The 16,024-nt window shown below is 38.1% G+C and overlaps 1 protein-coding gene across 2 annotated transcripts in view; it reads right to left on the bottom strand.

The window, feature by feature from the left end:
• tbl1xr1 (transducin beta like 1 X-linked receptor 1) overlaps window positions 1-14,723 on the bottom strand; it is a 46,077-nt gene extending 31,354 nt beyond the window's left edge. The window contains exon 1 of one of the 2 annotated variants that reach the window (XM_005813028.2): window positions 14,395-14,723. The gene's annotated coding sequence lies outside the window, so the exon portion shown is untranslated. Of the gene's footprint in view, window positions 1-8,299; window positions 8,319-14,394 lie in introns of those variants that run through there. The other variant, XM_023339556.1, reaches the window with a different exon arrangement.
• Window positions 14,724-16,024: the final 1,301 nt, after the last annotated feature.

The raw sequence follows: 16,024 nt of genomic DNA, 5'->3' as shown, positions 1-16,024 counted from the left end.
TCTATTTGTTCTCATCTCAAAACCTTGAAGTCCTCTAATTCAGCTCTTTCATTGCATTTCTAGTTTCATTCTACAACAACATGAACTGTGCTACTTTTTTCGGATTTAAAAATGGGGAAAGATTTTCCGCCACTGACTGTGAGCAGGAAACCGAGGTCCAGTATCTTTTACAGTTTAAGACAGGTTTACAAGAAATCTAAAATAACTACCTGTCAACCACTCTGAATCTGATAGGTGTCCTATATACATAGGATATTCCTATGTATATAATTCCTAAAATAGAGTCTAAATCAAAGCACACAAGGGAATTGAAGCAAATTTGTTTGTTTTACATATTTATACCATATCTATGAGATATAATCCCTTTGAGTGAAGCAAAGCCTTTTCAGGTACTACAAACCTAGGACTCGGTTGGGTTGAAGTGGACTCTAAAACAGTAGAAAAACCTTTCTGAATACAACCTGACTAGAGACCGTTTCAAAAGCAGGAAGTTAGCAACAGTGCAGGACATTCTGGTCAATATATTACTCTCTGCTCTGCAGGTTAACGAAGATGGTAGTGTTGACACGGGTTTGTGTGCAGACACTAAGCAAGGAAAAGCTTAGTGTCGGCAAGGTCTGAAGTTGTTTTACAACTTTTTATCAACTTTTTAGTCGTTTGACATAATGCAGTGTGAATGCAAACTAGAGTTCTGAAAATATACCAAATGTTGCAATTTTAGTCCCCAATCGTACAGAGTCTACCTGACTATCCGGTCTGAATGCACCCTTAGATAACCCATGAAAAGAACATGTTTACTGCTATATGCATATTAGGCCTTTAAATGGGTGGATATTTATGTTAAATGACAAATATCTGTAAATAACACTCTCACTGTGAATAAGTGCATCACTTTCATGGGGAGAACATCCCAAGTTTTAGGGAAGCAAAGAACAAACGAGACAAACCTTTGATGTATCCTTGGGCATAAAACGATAAATGTTTTATTGCTGTTAGCATAATTTGACTAAAAAAGCTAAACGACAGAGAAAGACATTCAAAATGATGCAACAAGACACTGTAGCAGGCTGAATGCGCTCCCAGAGTGAATTACTTCTGATGGGGTAAGTGATCTAACCCTATCACTTTTTGTCACAACACTTGGTTTATTCCCGCTGTCCGCACTAACCTTGTGATAACTGCCTCCCAGGCTACTGCAGGTAGCAGTTCTCGTGAGGCTAGTGACTTAATTCAGTTTGGAGAGGCACAGAAATTCTTATTTAAAATGATTATATTATAATAAGGGACACTTGCAGGGAAATTAATAATGCGGGAAGACGGAGGAAAACAATGGTAGAATATTGTAGCTTTCTGACCAAAACAGGCGATTTGACCAGTAGGTTTTTGTCCTGTAATGATAAGCTTGTTAAAGATACTTAAAGCACTGAGGGGTCCTGACATTTTGAAAGTCTGGTACTATGTAGCCACCTCCACCTGAGCAGCCAGGCTTAACATGGAAGTGTGCATGTCTGTTGAAAAATTGACAGCCATGGTGCAAATGGCTTTCAGCAGAGTGTGGCCAAGAAGAGACAAGAACTCCCAGAGGAAACGGAGCATTCTGAAACATCAACCCAAAACACACTCTCTGGTCAGTGTGTGTTTATTGCTTTCATGAAACCAAAGAAAGCTGAAGAGGAGGCTGGAAAATGACAGCTAGTGTGCTTCAGTTTTACCCATGATGCACCAAATGACCATATTCTACAGAATAAGGCTAGTTTAATCGTCTGAGGTTCCCCTGCCTCTGATCACTGTTGAAACTTTGAGTTTTATGTCAAATCCACATGAATTAAATGACAGAAGCTAATTTTCTCACTGCATCTTTGATTCATTTTGTCCAGTTGTAGACTGTTACTCTGTCCAATCAGGTATTGTGTACTTGGTGCTTTTAATCAGTTTTTAGTAAATTAAATCCAAGTCTATGGAACACAAAATGTCACTAAAATCACTCTGTCCTTCTAAAATCTTTCAGAAAATCATAAAAGTGCAACAAATTGTATCGAATTGTATCGTTTGCCAAATATTGTGATATATATTATATTGTGATCAGAATATCATATATTGTATCGTATCGTGAGATTATTGTATCGCTACACCCCTACTATTGACTATTCTGGTCAAGTAATAATCAAGTAATCAAATAAATAAATAAAAAATTAAATAAAAAACTTTTAAAAATTGCTGAAATTAAATCCTGGTAAATTCTGTAATAAGAAATGGATTAATACTGGATATAATATCTGCGCATATTTATGCATAACTTACTTTTCTGTAGCTTAGACCTTAACAATAATATATTACTTTTTAAGTCGACTTAGACAAAAACAAATACACAAAAATTTAGAATTTAAATCAAAATAAAGCATAAATAAAGCAGCAGGCTCACAAAGACATTAAAAATGTCTACAGTCCAGTTTTTAGTTTACATATTCATCTTCAGTCAATTAAAGATATGAACTCTCACTTTGCCTGGTCGTTTTGTGTCCATGTAAGCGACGGGATCCTTGGCACTTTTGTAAAATGTAAAACATTGTAAACGTAAAAATTGCATTAAAAAAATTATATTCATAAAACCCATTTTATAAATAAAGTGAATTAATTTGTACAAAACTGTCCTTCAAAATACATTATCAACAAATTATCAAGCTCATTTTAATTTACCATGCAATTTATTGATTAATTGCTTAGTGCAACAGGCCTGACTGAGCGGGATGATCCAACATCGCCAAGCAGTCAGTACCGGAACATTAGCATTCGCAGAAAGCACCACAATAAAGAAGAAACTATAAAGGAGGAGGGGGGATTCAACCAGCCATGTCTTCATTAGGACTCACTTATTTTTACAGAATGTCTGGGAACTCAGAACTTGATATTAGCCTCACCTTGTGCAAGGTTTGCAAAATACAAATTGAGCACTTCAGGAACACTGCAACAGAGCCCCCCCGGTACGGAGCTCTGTGTGGGGTAGGGTGTGATTGTTCAGAAGTTTGTGGCTGTCTTTTATGCAGAAATGCGCTCAGACAGCAATGTTGACATTTCTCTTCAAACAGCCCACTTCCACAATCCGGTTTTTGTATACATAGGAGACATTTATATGGAACTTTTGTTCACATTCACGCTTTATAAAACTGAAATCATAATTGTTTTGAATTGAAAATTAATGTTTAATCAAATCGTGGCCCAAAAAACGAAATCAAAAGTTGGTAAAACATTCACACCCCTAGAACTTAAGATCTCAGAACTTTAACATCTACCTGGACTGTGTGCTGAATGCATTTCTACTGAACAGTTGGAAACGTTAGACGTTTAGATCACATTCCTTGTAAAATAATGTTTCCATTAACGATTTTTTATGCGCATTTGAAGCATCACATTAGACAAGGTTAATGGAAACTGCAAAATTCAAAATAACTTCCTCAATTTTAATTAAAAAAAAAAAAGTTTTTACACTCGCTTGAGGTGGTTTTTGGCTTTAGTGCGGTTATTGCGCTTAAAGAGAAATGGAATCACATTTCCCAAGTAAGTTCTCACCTATCGAATATTTGCCTTTTATTATGAATCAGCTGTTTTTGCTGTTAGAATTATTAAAATTGCATTTCTTTTTCTTTGTCTCCAGACAATAAGCAACATTACCAATAATGGTTGACAAGACAGAACAACTACAACTTGCCTGATAGCAACATTGTCCTGAAAACCTATATAAAGACAATAGCCTGTGAAGCAGCTCTGAGCTCAGACAGTCCCTGATGGTGATGCAAATCAATTTATCAGAAGTCTTCAAGGCACCACCACATTGCGGTGAAGGTCTCATCGTGCTGTTATCTGATATGCGGTAAACAAGCATCAAATACCATAGCTAGAGTTTCTGGTTCAAGAAAACATCAAATCCAGGTCACACTTTCCACCCCACCATCACCTCTCTTAAGTCAAATGGTTTGTCTATGTTGAGAGCCAACTCTCTAGTCGTTAATAGAAAATCCCCTTATTCATCAAGTCAGATGAAGTGACAGATAAAAATAAAAGCTAATGCAGCAGGAAGAGACGCATAAGGTTTATATACCAACAGATCTGTTGTCTGATTTTCAAATGAAAGTCTCCCACTAAGCAGACAACAATTTCACTGCAGGACTCTTTTTAGAAATGTCAAAAACCAAATTCAAGATTGCATGCAAACAACTCTGGTTAGAAGTATTCTAAAAAGCTAACAGAGGAACAATAAAACGTTTAGTTCTAGCTCAAGTCATGTAGATGCTACTTCGATGCGAAACACTTACTAAACATTGCTGAAGCCCAACCACTTCCTCCAACAGGACAGTGCAACTCAACACACCACAAGCAACAGACAGCAACACCAACCCATCAACAAATACCAGCATTCATGAGCTCTAACTTCTTCCAACCTCTGGATGCTATTGAGGATCTGCACACTGCAGTAGAACAGTTCTGTTCATGGTTGCCGCAGCTCTGATTGTCCCAAGAACCAGACACCATGTGACACCCAAACAGGCCTGTGCAGGGTCCACAGTACAATGGTATGGAAGGGTTAGGGAAGACCTACTGGTGTAAAGAGACACAGACAGAAAAATGTCACATGCGTTACATTTGTCAAAGCAAAAGTATGACTAACTGTCAGGTGTTTGGATTAAATTAAGACAATGAGAGTGGGCCCTTGCAAAAGATTACTTTAGTAATTAATATATTAAATATTCTGACAATTGATTGAGAAACTGGAAAACAAAAATATTGTTGCATTCTGTAGTAGCTAGTAAAGCTAGTAAAATATGCTTGTAAAAATGTTATGTTATTCCTTCATCAAAAACATACTTGAAGTGCTACCATTATTCTTTCATGCATTTTTGAGAAATGCTTTAATGCAACCATTCAACCTGGGTGGACAGAGTGCTGCCTTTAAGACGCAGCTTTTCCTCAGAGCTGCAGTTTTGAAGCTTCCGAGTCCTGCTGTATCTCTCCGCTTTATAAAACTTCACTGCATTCTGACTCCTTCAGACTAGCCAGTATCAATTAGAAAACACCTGGTGGAACTGCGCATCTACAGCGTTCATTATAGGAGCAACATCTAAGTGCATAACTGGTAAAAACGCTGTTAAAGGGTTAACAGACAAGCCATGTTCTGATGACTTCCTGAAGACAGAGCTACCAAAAGTGTTTCTTCAAGAGACAGAAGCCCAATTTCAAGGCATTAAATTACAAAGTCAAATTTCTTTTAAGTCATATTTCATTATACATTTTTATAACAAGTGAAGCTAACAGTTACTTGATGTGCTAGAAAATGGCAAATACATAATACTGCCCATTTAAACATCACTTTTGGTCTCAAGTTTAATGTATGAAAGAGATGATAAATCAACACTAATATTTGTCCATATTGGCCTATTTACCAGATAATTCTGCTGTGGTTTATACTGTCCAGTAATCTTTGGAGAAAGGAGTGTTTCCAGGTGCTGTCACACTAAAGCAAAGGGAGCTACAACCCTGCAAATATCAACACTTCACAGGAGAAAAGAAAAAGGTATAACATGTTCTTCAAACTGTAGGAAGTGACCCCTCATGCCACCACACAGACACACCACACACTAAGAATTCAGCTGTTTAGAAAACATTTAATAGAGATGCACCCATTTTAATGGTTTTCAAACTGCAGACACTCGTGTGTGCGATTTGAAGGGATTTGTAAATGCCAAGTGGACCAGAAATCGTTCTAAAAGCAGGAAGTGGACTATAGTGCATTCTGGGTAGATACAGCCAAAACAAATGTGCATGTCCAGCACTAGAGAAACGACTTGTGGTCTTTTGCTAAAGACAAATCCTACAACCTCTGAAATGTGGCACTACTCCATTTGTTTAGATTTTGTGAAAAATGAAGTTGTGCTCAGTGTCTTGTTCTGAGGTTTTCTTCTTTCCTTCAATGGTTCCTGGTGCAGCACCACCACAGGCGAGGAGGGGAACAAGTTTTTTCAAAGGGTTTGGTTTCAACCTTGATCCCCAATGGCACCAAGTCCACCAGACCGTCAGGTGAAAAACATCCAAATTCAAGCTAATTTGTGAAACTATGTGCTGTATCTCTCCGCTTTAGAAACTTCACTGCATTCTGCAGCCAAACTGAAACTAATAGAAGAGATTCTGAGAATAAAAATAGCTCCTTGTGATGGTCTGGTGGGTACAACATTTACCATTTTCTAATTTTCAGTTACATAAATTGAACACCCACATTTAAAAAAATCAATATGAAAACTTTTAATTCAGGGTTTTCATATCCTCCTTGCTATGAGCTCTGTGTTTTGCCAACATTTGCTGTCTTCATCCATCACCCCCAACTTGGCACGCTGAATGTAGCATGCCACAGTTATTCTAACAATGTACTCTGTGTGTGCTAAAAACATGTGCACATGACAACACACACAGTCAAACAGGGGCATCAATAACATGTTACAACAAGTAGAGCCCACCATCACAAGTTCACACATAAGGGAATGTTTTCTAGACGATCATAGAGTTGCTCCACAGCTGCCATTCACACATACATACATTAGTCAGCAGGAGATTATTGGCTGGAATTTCATTTGGACAACTAGAAATAATACAGAGCAGAATCTGGGAGCAGGGCAGAGGATGCAGAACATGGATGCCGAGTCAGCTAGCATCGCACACTATTCTGTTTCTTTATGTGCATTAGGGCTGCAATGGTAACTGTACCAAAAATATTCATGTTCAGTACACACATGTACCAAACAAATACAGCCCAGTTCTCTACCTGAACACATCCTGAACTCATCCAGAATGTTGATGCGTGATCTCTGAGGAGCGCTCTGAAGAGCAACATTAAGAAGTGCCACCAAAACAAAGAGAAGACTCCCCGCTGTCACTGAAACATTCAGGTTTGTCATGCAGCTGTAGAGGAGAAAGAAAGGTGGACAGGACCAGAACTTTATGTCGGCGTATTTAAATAGTGTAAATTATGTAGATCACTCTACACTGAGCTGAGTTACACACCTGGAACAGAATCAATCAGCTGAAGCCCAAATCCAGCTGCTTGCAGCAGTCAAACAAACCAAAGCGCTGCACTGCATCAGATGCAATAACACACTGGTACTGTCTTAAAGCTGCAATATGTAACTTCTATTCTAGTCAGAATCAAAGTTAGCCTTTTATCACCTGAAGAAAATTTACAGGATAAAAGGACTAATATCTTAGTAAGCTCTAGAGAAACTCATCCATGCATTTATCTGTTGTAGTAAATAACTGACATTGATTACTGCAACAGTTCACAGGTCTGCCTAAACAAAAAAAAATAATAATTCTCCAGCTGATCCAGAACGCTGCTGCTGACGTACTAACTTAAACCAGGAAGATAGAGAACATCACCTAATTCTAAAATCCTTCACTGAGAGAACAGACTTTAAAATACGGCTGTTAGTTTATAAATCACTGACCAGCTTAGCACCACAATATATTAAAGATCCTCTGTTGTTATATCAACCTTCCAGAGCTTTCAGGTCTTCTGGTTCTGGTCTGTTCTACATACAGAACAAAACGTGGAGAAGCAGCATTAAACTTCTATGCACCACAAATCTGGAACAAACTTCCAAGAAATTAACTTTTTCTCCTTCCTGCGTTTCCACTTTTGGGCCGAGGACCAAACTAGACAAACACAATACTTTTCATGAGTCATATTCTCTGTTAACTTTGTATCACAAAGGACTTTGGCATTTTTGTGCTTCAACAACATTTAAGCCCAGCCACCCATACTGAATATCAATTATTCACTCAAATGCACTGATGTCACAAATGAGTCAGATATCGTGTCTTTAAATAGTCAGCTGTAATTCCTATCCAAAAATGTTTTTTTTTCCATTTCTTTCCAGGAGACCGTATAAAGGTTACGGAAAGTTACATTCCAGACCAAAAACGTTCAGGAATCCATTGTGGAAACAGATTTATGTGGATAATTAATCTCAGATTGTTTCATAGCAAGTATTTGATAAAGGTATTGAACCGTCACTCCAAACGTTAAAGAAATGTGTCCAACTAGAATGGATTTTAAATCACCTGCACTGATCCAGACTCCTACCGAGTGTCCAGGGAGGACAGAATACATGACTAAAAATGGGACATCATTTTCACTGTTAACAGCAGATCTGATTATTCTTTCAGAACGATCATACTTTCTAACTTATAAATCATAATAAATGATAATAACCTATTATTTGCATAATAATTTTCTAAGCACTCAAAAATACTTTACATGAATTAAGTAAGGGAAGGCAGAGGAAGGAGAAGTGCCTTGGTCCCACCAGAATGTACTTCCTGTCACCAGCATGGCTTCCCTAGACACACACACACAGAGAGAGAACACAGAAGGACGGCAACACATTTGGCTTTCTGCAGGTTTCACTAACTCAAACGACCACTACACTCACACCCATTTCCTGCACCCTAATGACTGATTAACACCATTTATGACTGAGGGTACCACGCCAATCTCTGTATGTTCTAGACATATAATGTCAAGTTAAAAAAAAAACTTTTTAGTCTGATAATCCCACATTCTCAGCAGTATTTCCCTCCATAGTATCAACTGGTAAGACTGGTGTTTGAGCACCATGTTAAATTCACTAAATCGATGATTTCAGAGTTTGTGTTAAAGAAAAAAGCTAGCCAGCAAAGGTAAACAGCTAGTTAGCCGGTAGTTGTAACCGTCTCAAATCACAGAATATTATGATGACGTGACAACTCAAAGTTTTGGCTAACAGAAATATCCTGGGAGAAAAAAAACTACATAGAATATGGGATTCTGCATAGAATTTTGCCACAGTCCTTCTGTGGCAAAATTTAAGACATGTGGTTCATGTTTCTAAAGCAAACTTAATTTTTTTAATTAATTTCAGACAATTTAGGTCATTAATTTTAGATACATGAGTTTAAGACTTTGTAAGGATGAGTGGACACAAGAGATGCTAATCTTTCAGTGTCTAGCAATGATTCGATTACAATTTTTAGGGTCACCTTTCAAGTCAGAATCCAATTTTTATATTCAAAAGGTCTAGAAAATCTGTTTAAATTATGGAACTGATAAGAGTAAATAAATAGAACATTCCATTCCATCTGTTTATTGCCCTCTTCAATCATCTATAAACCCATCTTTAGGGAACAATGTTGCTCTGCCGGTGAAATCCTCAAAACGGCAGAGACGCATGCAGTAAGGGGTTACTGGTGTGTTTAAAAAATATATATTTTAAACTATTTTATATATACAAGCTTAGCCTGAGGCAGGAGGTAAGTAAACCAGGCTTATAATATACTGGGGGAAACCCTGATAGGTAAGGGAGATTTGTCTGTGCCAGGAGAGGTGCTCTGTTTGAAAGATGTGTTATTGAGACGTTTTCATGGACCTTTGCCCACTTTTAGCACACCCAGTGGAGGCAGAGTTGATGAATCCCTGCTGCCTTAGAGCTCCAGGAGACTCAATATAGATTATGAAACTTGTTATACAACATTAGCGGATATTTCATCAGGTAAAAAAAAGGGGAAAACTAAAATAATCTGCTCTCGGGCGTGCCGTGGTGGCGTAGCGGTTAGCGCGACCCGTATTTGGAGGCCTTGAGTCCTCGACGCGGCCGTCGCGGGTTCGACTCCCGGACCCGACGACATTTGCCGCATGTCTTCCCCCCTCTCCTTCCCCGTTTCCTGTCAGTCTACTGTCACATAAGGGACAATAGAGCCCACAAAAAGACCCCCTGGAGGGGTAAAAAAAATAATCTGCTCTCATACTAAGTCAAACCAAGTGTTCACTTTCTTTTGTAATGAATAAAAATCTCTAACAATACCTAGAGTGTTCTCTACTTCATCCCACCACGCTGTGATGTCCTGTCAGTGACTTGTTACGCCTCCACCATTAAAAGAAAAAAATAAAAACTATACATCATACAGACTTTTAATGAACTAAATCGAAATCAGGGATTAATGATTGTTCTATGTTTGTTTGTCTCTATTTGTTATTGGGCCTAATGAAGGAAGATGTTTTCACGCACTGCACTTAAGCCCATTTTGTCTGTCCCTTCACTATTCACAACACCGCCTAGCACCGGTTACATAACTGCACTACTCCAACACACCTCCTGTGTGATTTATTAAGACCAAGTAATCACAGTGTCCTACATAGATAATGTGACTCAGCTTGCTGATCTGCAGCTCGCCATATTCCTGGGTCCTCACTGCTGCTATCTGCTACATTAATAACAAACAAGCAAGCACAATTCACACACACACACATATATGCATACATACACACACACACGTACATATGTACATACATATACAGACAGACATACATGTACATACAAACACATATTTATACATCCGGTAAAAGGCATCCAAGCATTTCCCCATTTCATATTTAATTGCTTCCATAATTTGTAGCAGGAGTGAATCTTGAGTTGTAGAAATGAATGTAGAGGGTTGCTAGTTTGAGGACCGGCCGGTAACGTGATCAGCATGTTTTTCCAAAACTGAAAATCAACTCTGGAAAGATCATCAGGGAGGTTGATGTCCTCCAGTATCAGTGGCAGTCAACATGTGTAGCTGTGAGGAATATGGAGAAGAAACTGTTGCCTAGTAAAGACAGTCAGCTGTCTTTCACATTCTCTCCAGGCACTAAGGCTGCGTTCACACAGCAGGAGAATGAGAACCAAATCTGAGGGCTTTTTGGCCCATAGGTGACCTATGTCCAACTGTTTCATAGCACTCAGAACGCCCAGATTGCCAAAAAAAAACTTTTTGTTTTTTTAATTAATTTGTGTCACTTCCATAAAAGGAACTAAATTATACAATATACCCCATAGTTTCAAATGCATTGGAGATCTGAACAATCTTTTCACATTTTATCAAACTTTTATGCAATTGACACAAGATATGGGTCATAACTCTGAACCAGAATAAGACAGATATAAACAATGGCTGAAAATTATATTTATTTTGACATTTTGAAACATGACATCCCAATCCCACCACTCCTGGTTCTGTCTTCACATTCAAGCAGACTTCTCTACAGAAGCTGCAGTCAATACCCCATTAAACGTACTAGTTATGCTTTCTTTTCATTAGCTTCCTTCATGTTGTTATGACCGAGTGACGATACTATACGATTTTAAAATCCATCCATAGAAAGCTCCATCCATTATGACTTCCATAAACAGAGCGCTGCCGTTTGACGTCTATGTTCTTTTGTGCACGCGGGTCGTTTAAGGTCGTAAAGCATTCACACAAGTCTGCTTGCGGTCGCATTAAATTACAAGTATTGAAAACCACACAAAAAAATCTGTTTTCAGTAAAAAAAAAAAAATACAAATATAAAAATCTGAATTGAGCATCAAGACCAGCTGTGTGCTTGGTCTGTTAGCCAATCAGCTTATCTCCAGGCATCATTTCCCACTCAACTGAAAGAGTTAAAGCAGGAATGTATAAAACAATCCAACTGATCTTAATTCGATTAGAAACTTATGAACAACTATAAAACTCTCCCTGATCTGTTCTCATGCGATGCAGTGGAAAGACATCACACCAAAACCTTCTGTTCTTTCTTAAGATAACATGGAAAATTAAATGAGATTTTCCAGTCTGCCATTATTTCCTCCTTCTCCTCCAAACTCGTGAACTCATAATAATCGTTGCTCTCTGCCATGATCGCTGTGTTTGACACCATGTTGTATATCACACATGGTAAAACACCATGATGCAGAGGGAGGAGGAGCTTGACTTAGTGTGTCTTGTGGACGGTGAAAGGAGTGTGCAAAAACAAACGTCTGAAAATCACATGACCACACATTGACACTTTGACTTCAGGCCGACCATGCTGGGCTCTTTAGTCAACACCCTGCCAGCAAGCCAGTATAACCAGTCGGCACATGTGACTATAATCAAAATATACCTCCTACTACATCTTTAACATGAAAGACAGCTTTTTTTTGCTCATCTAAGTCTCCCTCCATAGCTAAAAATAGCGCTTAGAATATACGCATCCACAACATAGGTTCTAGAGCACTGTCATGCAACATAAATAACCTTTCAGCTAAAACACAGTGTGCCACGTACATTAACAGAATTTATTGCAATATTTAACAAAGATTTGAAGCAGATAATTTGCCTAGAAATTTTTTTTGTATTTTAGTTACCCCAATTATTTGAGGAATTGTTTCATCTTGTTTGATCTTCCCTCTATAGAATTATACATTTCTATTACAGTACCAGGAAATTGTTTGACTAAAAAAATCACATAATATTGTGAGTAACCATCCAAACAGCTGTCCTAAAATTGCCAGATTAAAAAAAAAAACAAAAAAAAACTGTATGGCTTTTCCAACAATTCTTCACACACGTAGCATTTGTTCACTTAAAATGATGATAATAAATAAACATTATGCAATCTGGTAAGAAATATTACACCCTGCCCTATTTTCTGTGCTTGTTAAGAATAACTGAAAAGGTTACCTAAGATAATCTTTCAGTTTACAGCAGTGGTGGGTCATTCATTTTTTCCAAAGGGCCACATAGGGAGCCGGGACTGTGGCAAAGGTCCAGATCAATTAGCTCACTGTGCTTTTTAGTGTGAGCTGACATTTGAATGGGCAACTCATGTCTACAATGTGTTGACCAGTGTATTCATTTGTTATGCAAGCGCGCGCGCACACACACACCAAAGACTGGTGAAAACGTGGCAGTCTTTGTGCAAATAAAAGCATTGCAAAAAGCAAGCAGCTGTGTTCAAAATAAAGCGATATATTTAGATTTTCATGCAATGATAGTTATCTCATATTTTAATCTGAACCCACAAACTGTTTTTTCCATCTCTCATAAACAGAATAAAGGTCTCACGAAAATGTACTCTAACGAATTTTTGAATGATCCTGTTCATGTTTGATCAATTTAAAGTATCTTGAGTATTGAACTAGACATACACAACTGCAGTCCAGTCTCAAAAGTCCAAAGCAGATGCCAACTTCAGCAACATCAACCATTAGCAGCTGGCTAGTTGTGGCATTCCCAGAGTGCTTATGCAGAATTCCCACCTTCTCTGTTACTGTTACCACTTTCACAGGGCTGGAAGCTTTTTCTGTAATTTCATTACAGAGTTGTGATTCAGTCTGACAGGAAGCCTTTCATAAATGAGTTTTGACAACAATTCAAGACCTGCTTCCCTACATACTTAACTACACAAAAAACACAACACATACACAATGGGTTAATTGCATGGGCATGAAATTGTTTACAAGTACAATGGCATTACTGAAAGCACAAAATATCACTGCATTAGTATGAGTTGGCAAATGTAGGTGCCAATTGACCGAATAATAGAATACTCGCACTCTCCTTTAAACTTCTAAAATAATCAAAATAAAAACAGACGTCCATATCTGCTACATGATCACAACAATAAATGTGTTCGAAACCCACAAGGCTGTGAGCTTTAAACACATTCAATTAGTTGGTAACAGAGTTACAGAAGGCTTATCTGGGACTAGTACATTGTGTCACTGAATTAAGATTCACAAGGTTGGCAAGTGGCCATCTCAGCTGTGTGTGTATGAGTATGTGTGTGTGTTTGAGTACATTTGTGTGTATTCATCCCTCCCCCACTCTTCTTACAACTTTAAAGCCGCCAAAAGCACTGCACTCTAGTAAACTTTCAATCAACCTAAAAAGAAGGTAATTAAGTGGATGGTGAAACTTTTTAGGTCAAAGTGCAACCTTAGTTTAAACTTTAGCAGTGATTAGGAGGTTTTAAAGCAAAAAGCAGGCAAGAATAACTTGTTTTCAAACTGTGAACTACTAAAAATTTATTTATTGACACTTCATTAAAATGCCTGACATAACATTAAACTGACTAATCTATGAAGGAAATGCACACATTAATGCCTTGTGGAAGTCATTCAAATCTTATAAGTTGATAAAGCAAAAAGTTGCCAAGTACAAGGCCAGCTTGAACACAAGCATTTAATTTGAGAGCAAAACTCCACCAACAGTAACTACATGTTCGAAACATTCTCTAAATGACTGAGGTTAAAAATGACTACAGAGGGTTTCATTTACAGCTAGCAGGAAGGAAGGGCGCGCTCACAAACACAAACCACACACGGGAACTACTCAGCGAACACGTGCACAATACGCGCGCGCCTACTCACGCGCTGATGCTGCCCATCCCCCACACAGAAATAAAATGTTGAAATAAACACCGAAAACAACGTTATAATGCGCCCAAACCTTAACTGGACATTCACACGGCACCGCTGCACACCGGGTTATAAGTTATAACGGCAATAAAGCCAAAATATGATAAACACTCACCTAAAGCTCCAAATCACACAAGGGGGGAGGGGGTGCCTTCTCCTCTGTGCTCCTAATATGGAATCTCCTCCACTACCACCGCTGTTTTCAAGCTCTAATTAAACCCCGAAAAGAGCGTTATAACGGCCTTCGGAACAGGTCAACCGGTAGCTGGAATCCCCAGTGAGCGATGTGTTTTGAATATACGGGCATATATAGTGATAAATCCCCTTAAAATTGAGCTGGGTGTACAGTCGAGTCTTGAATGTAGTGTTGCTCGCTAGTAGAGAAAAGAGCCAAACGGTTCCGTAGCAGCCAACGGCTTCAGACTGAAACACAGAGCAGCTGACCTGCCAGGCGAAAATGAGGTAGGCCTGAGCTCTTCTCTGCAGGAAGCACACTCCAGTCACATAAACATCAAAATGGGTGTCGCAGTATGAGAAAGGATTGTGCTGTCAGGCTGGGGGTTGGCGTTAGCAGCTTAATAATAATTTTAAAAATATTGTGTTGAAAGCAATTGGCCTTATTTAACACTAAGTAGCTTAAAATCTTGTTGTTGTTTTTTTTTTTTTTTTTTGGTACACTATACATTTCTATTAAAACAAAATTTTCATAACATATATATTTTATTTCGTGTTTACTTGTTTATTATTCATACATTTTATTTTGTTCAGTTTTTTTGCCGAAGTAAAAAATAAAAAATATATAACAAAATTAATATGCTGAAGTAGCACACACACAAACATACACATATGTCATTCTGAAATTTTTCAAGTCGGGTTCTGTGAGAGGTTATAAAAAGTCCTATCTTGCGTATTGTCTCAGTTCGTCTTCTTACCGTTTCCTATATTGCCATGCACAGTGTATTGGAATAACAAAGTAGGCTTGTTTTGTTCACCACTTGTTCTAAAAACAACTGGTGAACAATTTTTTGCATGTCTAAAAATTAACGCACCATCTGCGCACATTTGGATGTTAGCACAAAGCCAAGCCTTAAATAGAATCTCGATGCTAAACAAATAGCAACAGCACAGTCGCTCCGACGCTAATCGGGACATGCTAACGGGGATACAGCCCACATTTCTAAACAATATATCGTTATTGTTGAGCTCATATCTATTTATTCAATAATTCAGAAGAAATAAGGTTTTTTAATACTGGAAATGTTTATTTTGTCAAATTATGGTTTTCAATTAAAATGCGATATTTTGATTAAATACAGACTCTGTAATTAACTCAATGAAAGATTTCAATTGAGTACCACTACTAATATGGTGGTGCCTTTATAACATTAACTGCCCCCCCATAAGGAGATCCAAACAGGCACACAACATAGTCTTCAGAATTAAGTAGAAAAATTGTCGGCTACTCATGTTTGCTTTAACTGAAATCTTATGCTTATCAGTATGCTCCAACACACAGGCACTTGCACAGATAAGGCTTGGCTGAGTCAAAGAGACACGCAAACATTGACAGAATGCCTCAGGCTGCTTCGTAGAGTGAACTACGGTGTGGCTGTAATAGAGGAGTGGAGGATGGCTAATAGTACAGAGACTGCAGGAAATTTTACATAACTTTTACTTTACATTGCCGCAACGGGTCCACTATTCTACATCCATCCATACCTGCCTCTCCTTGCATGGTGTCATCT

Source organism: Xiphophorus maculatus, chromosome 9 (assembly GCF_002775205.1).
Source record: "Xiphophorus maculatus strain JP 163 A chromosome 9, X_maculatus-5.0-male, whole genome shotgun sequence".
In the NCBI taxonomy this organism is placed as follows: Eukaryota; Metazoa; Chordata; class Actinopteri; order Cyprinodontiformes; family Poeciliidae; genus Xiphophorus; species Xiphophorus maculatus.
This window is presented reverse-complemented; position numbering and strand designations above follow the sequence as displayed.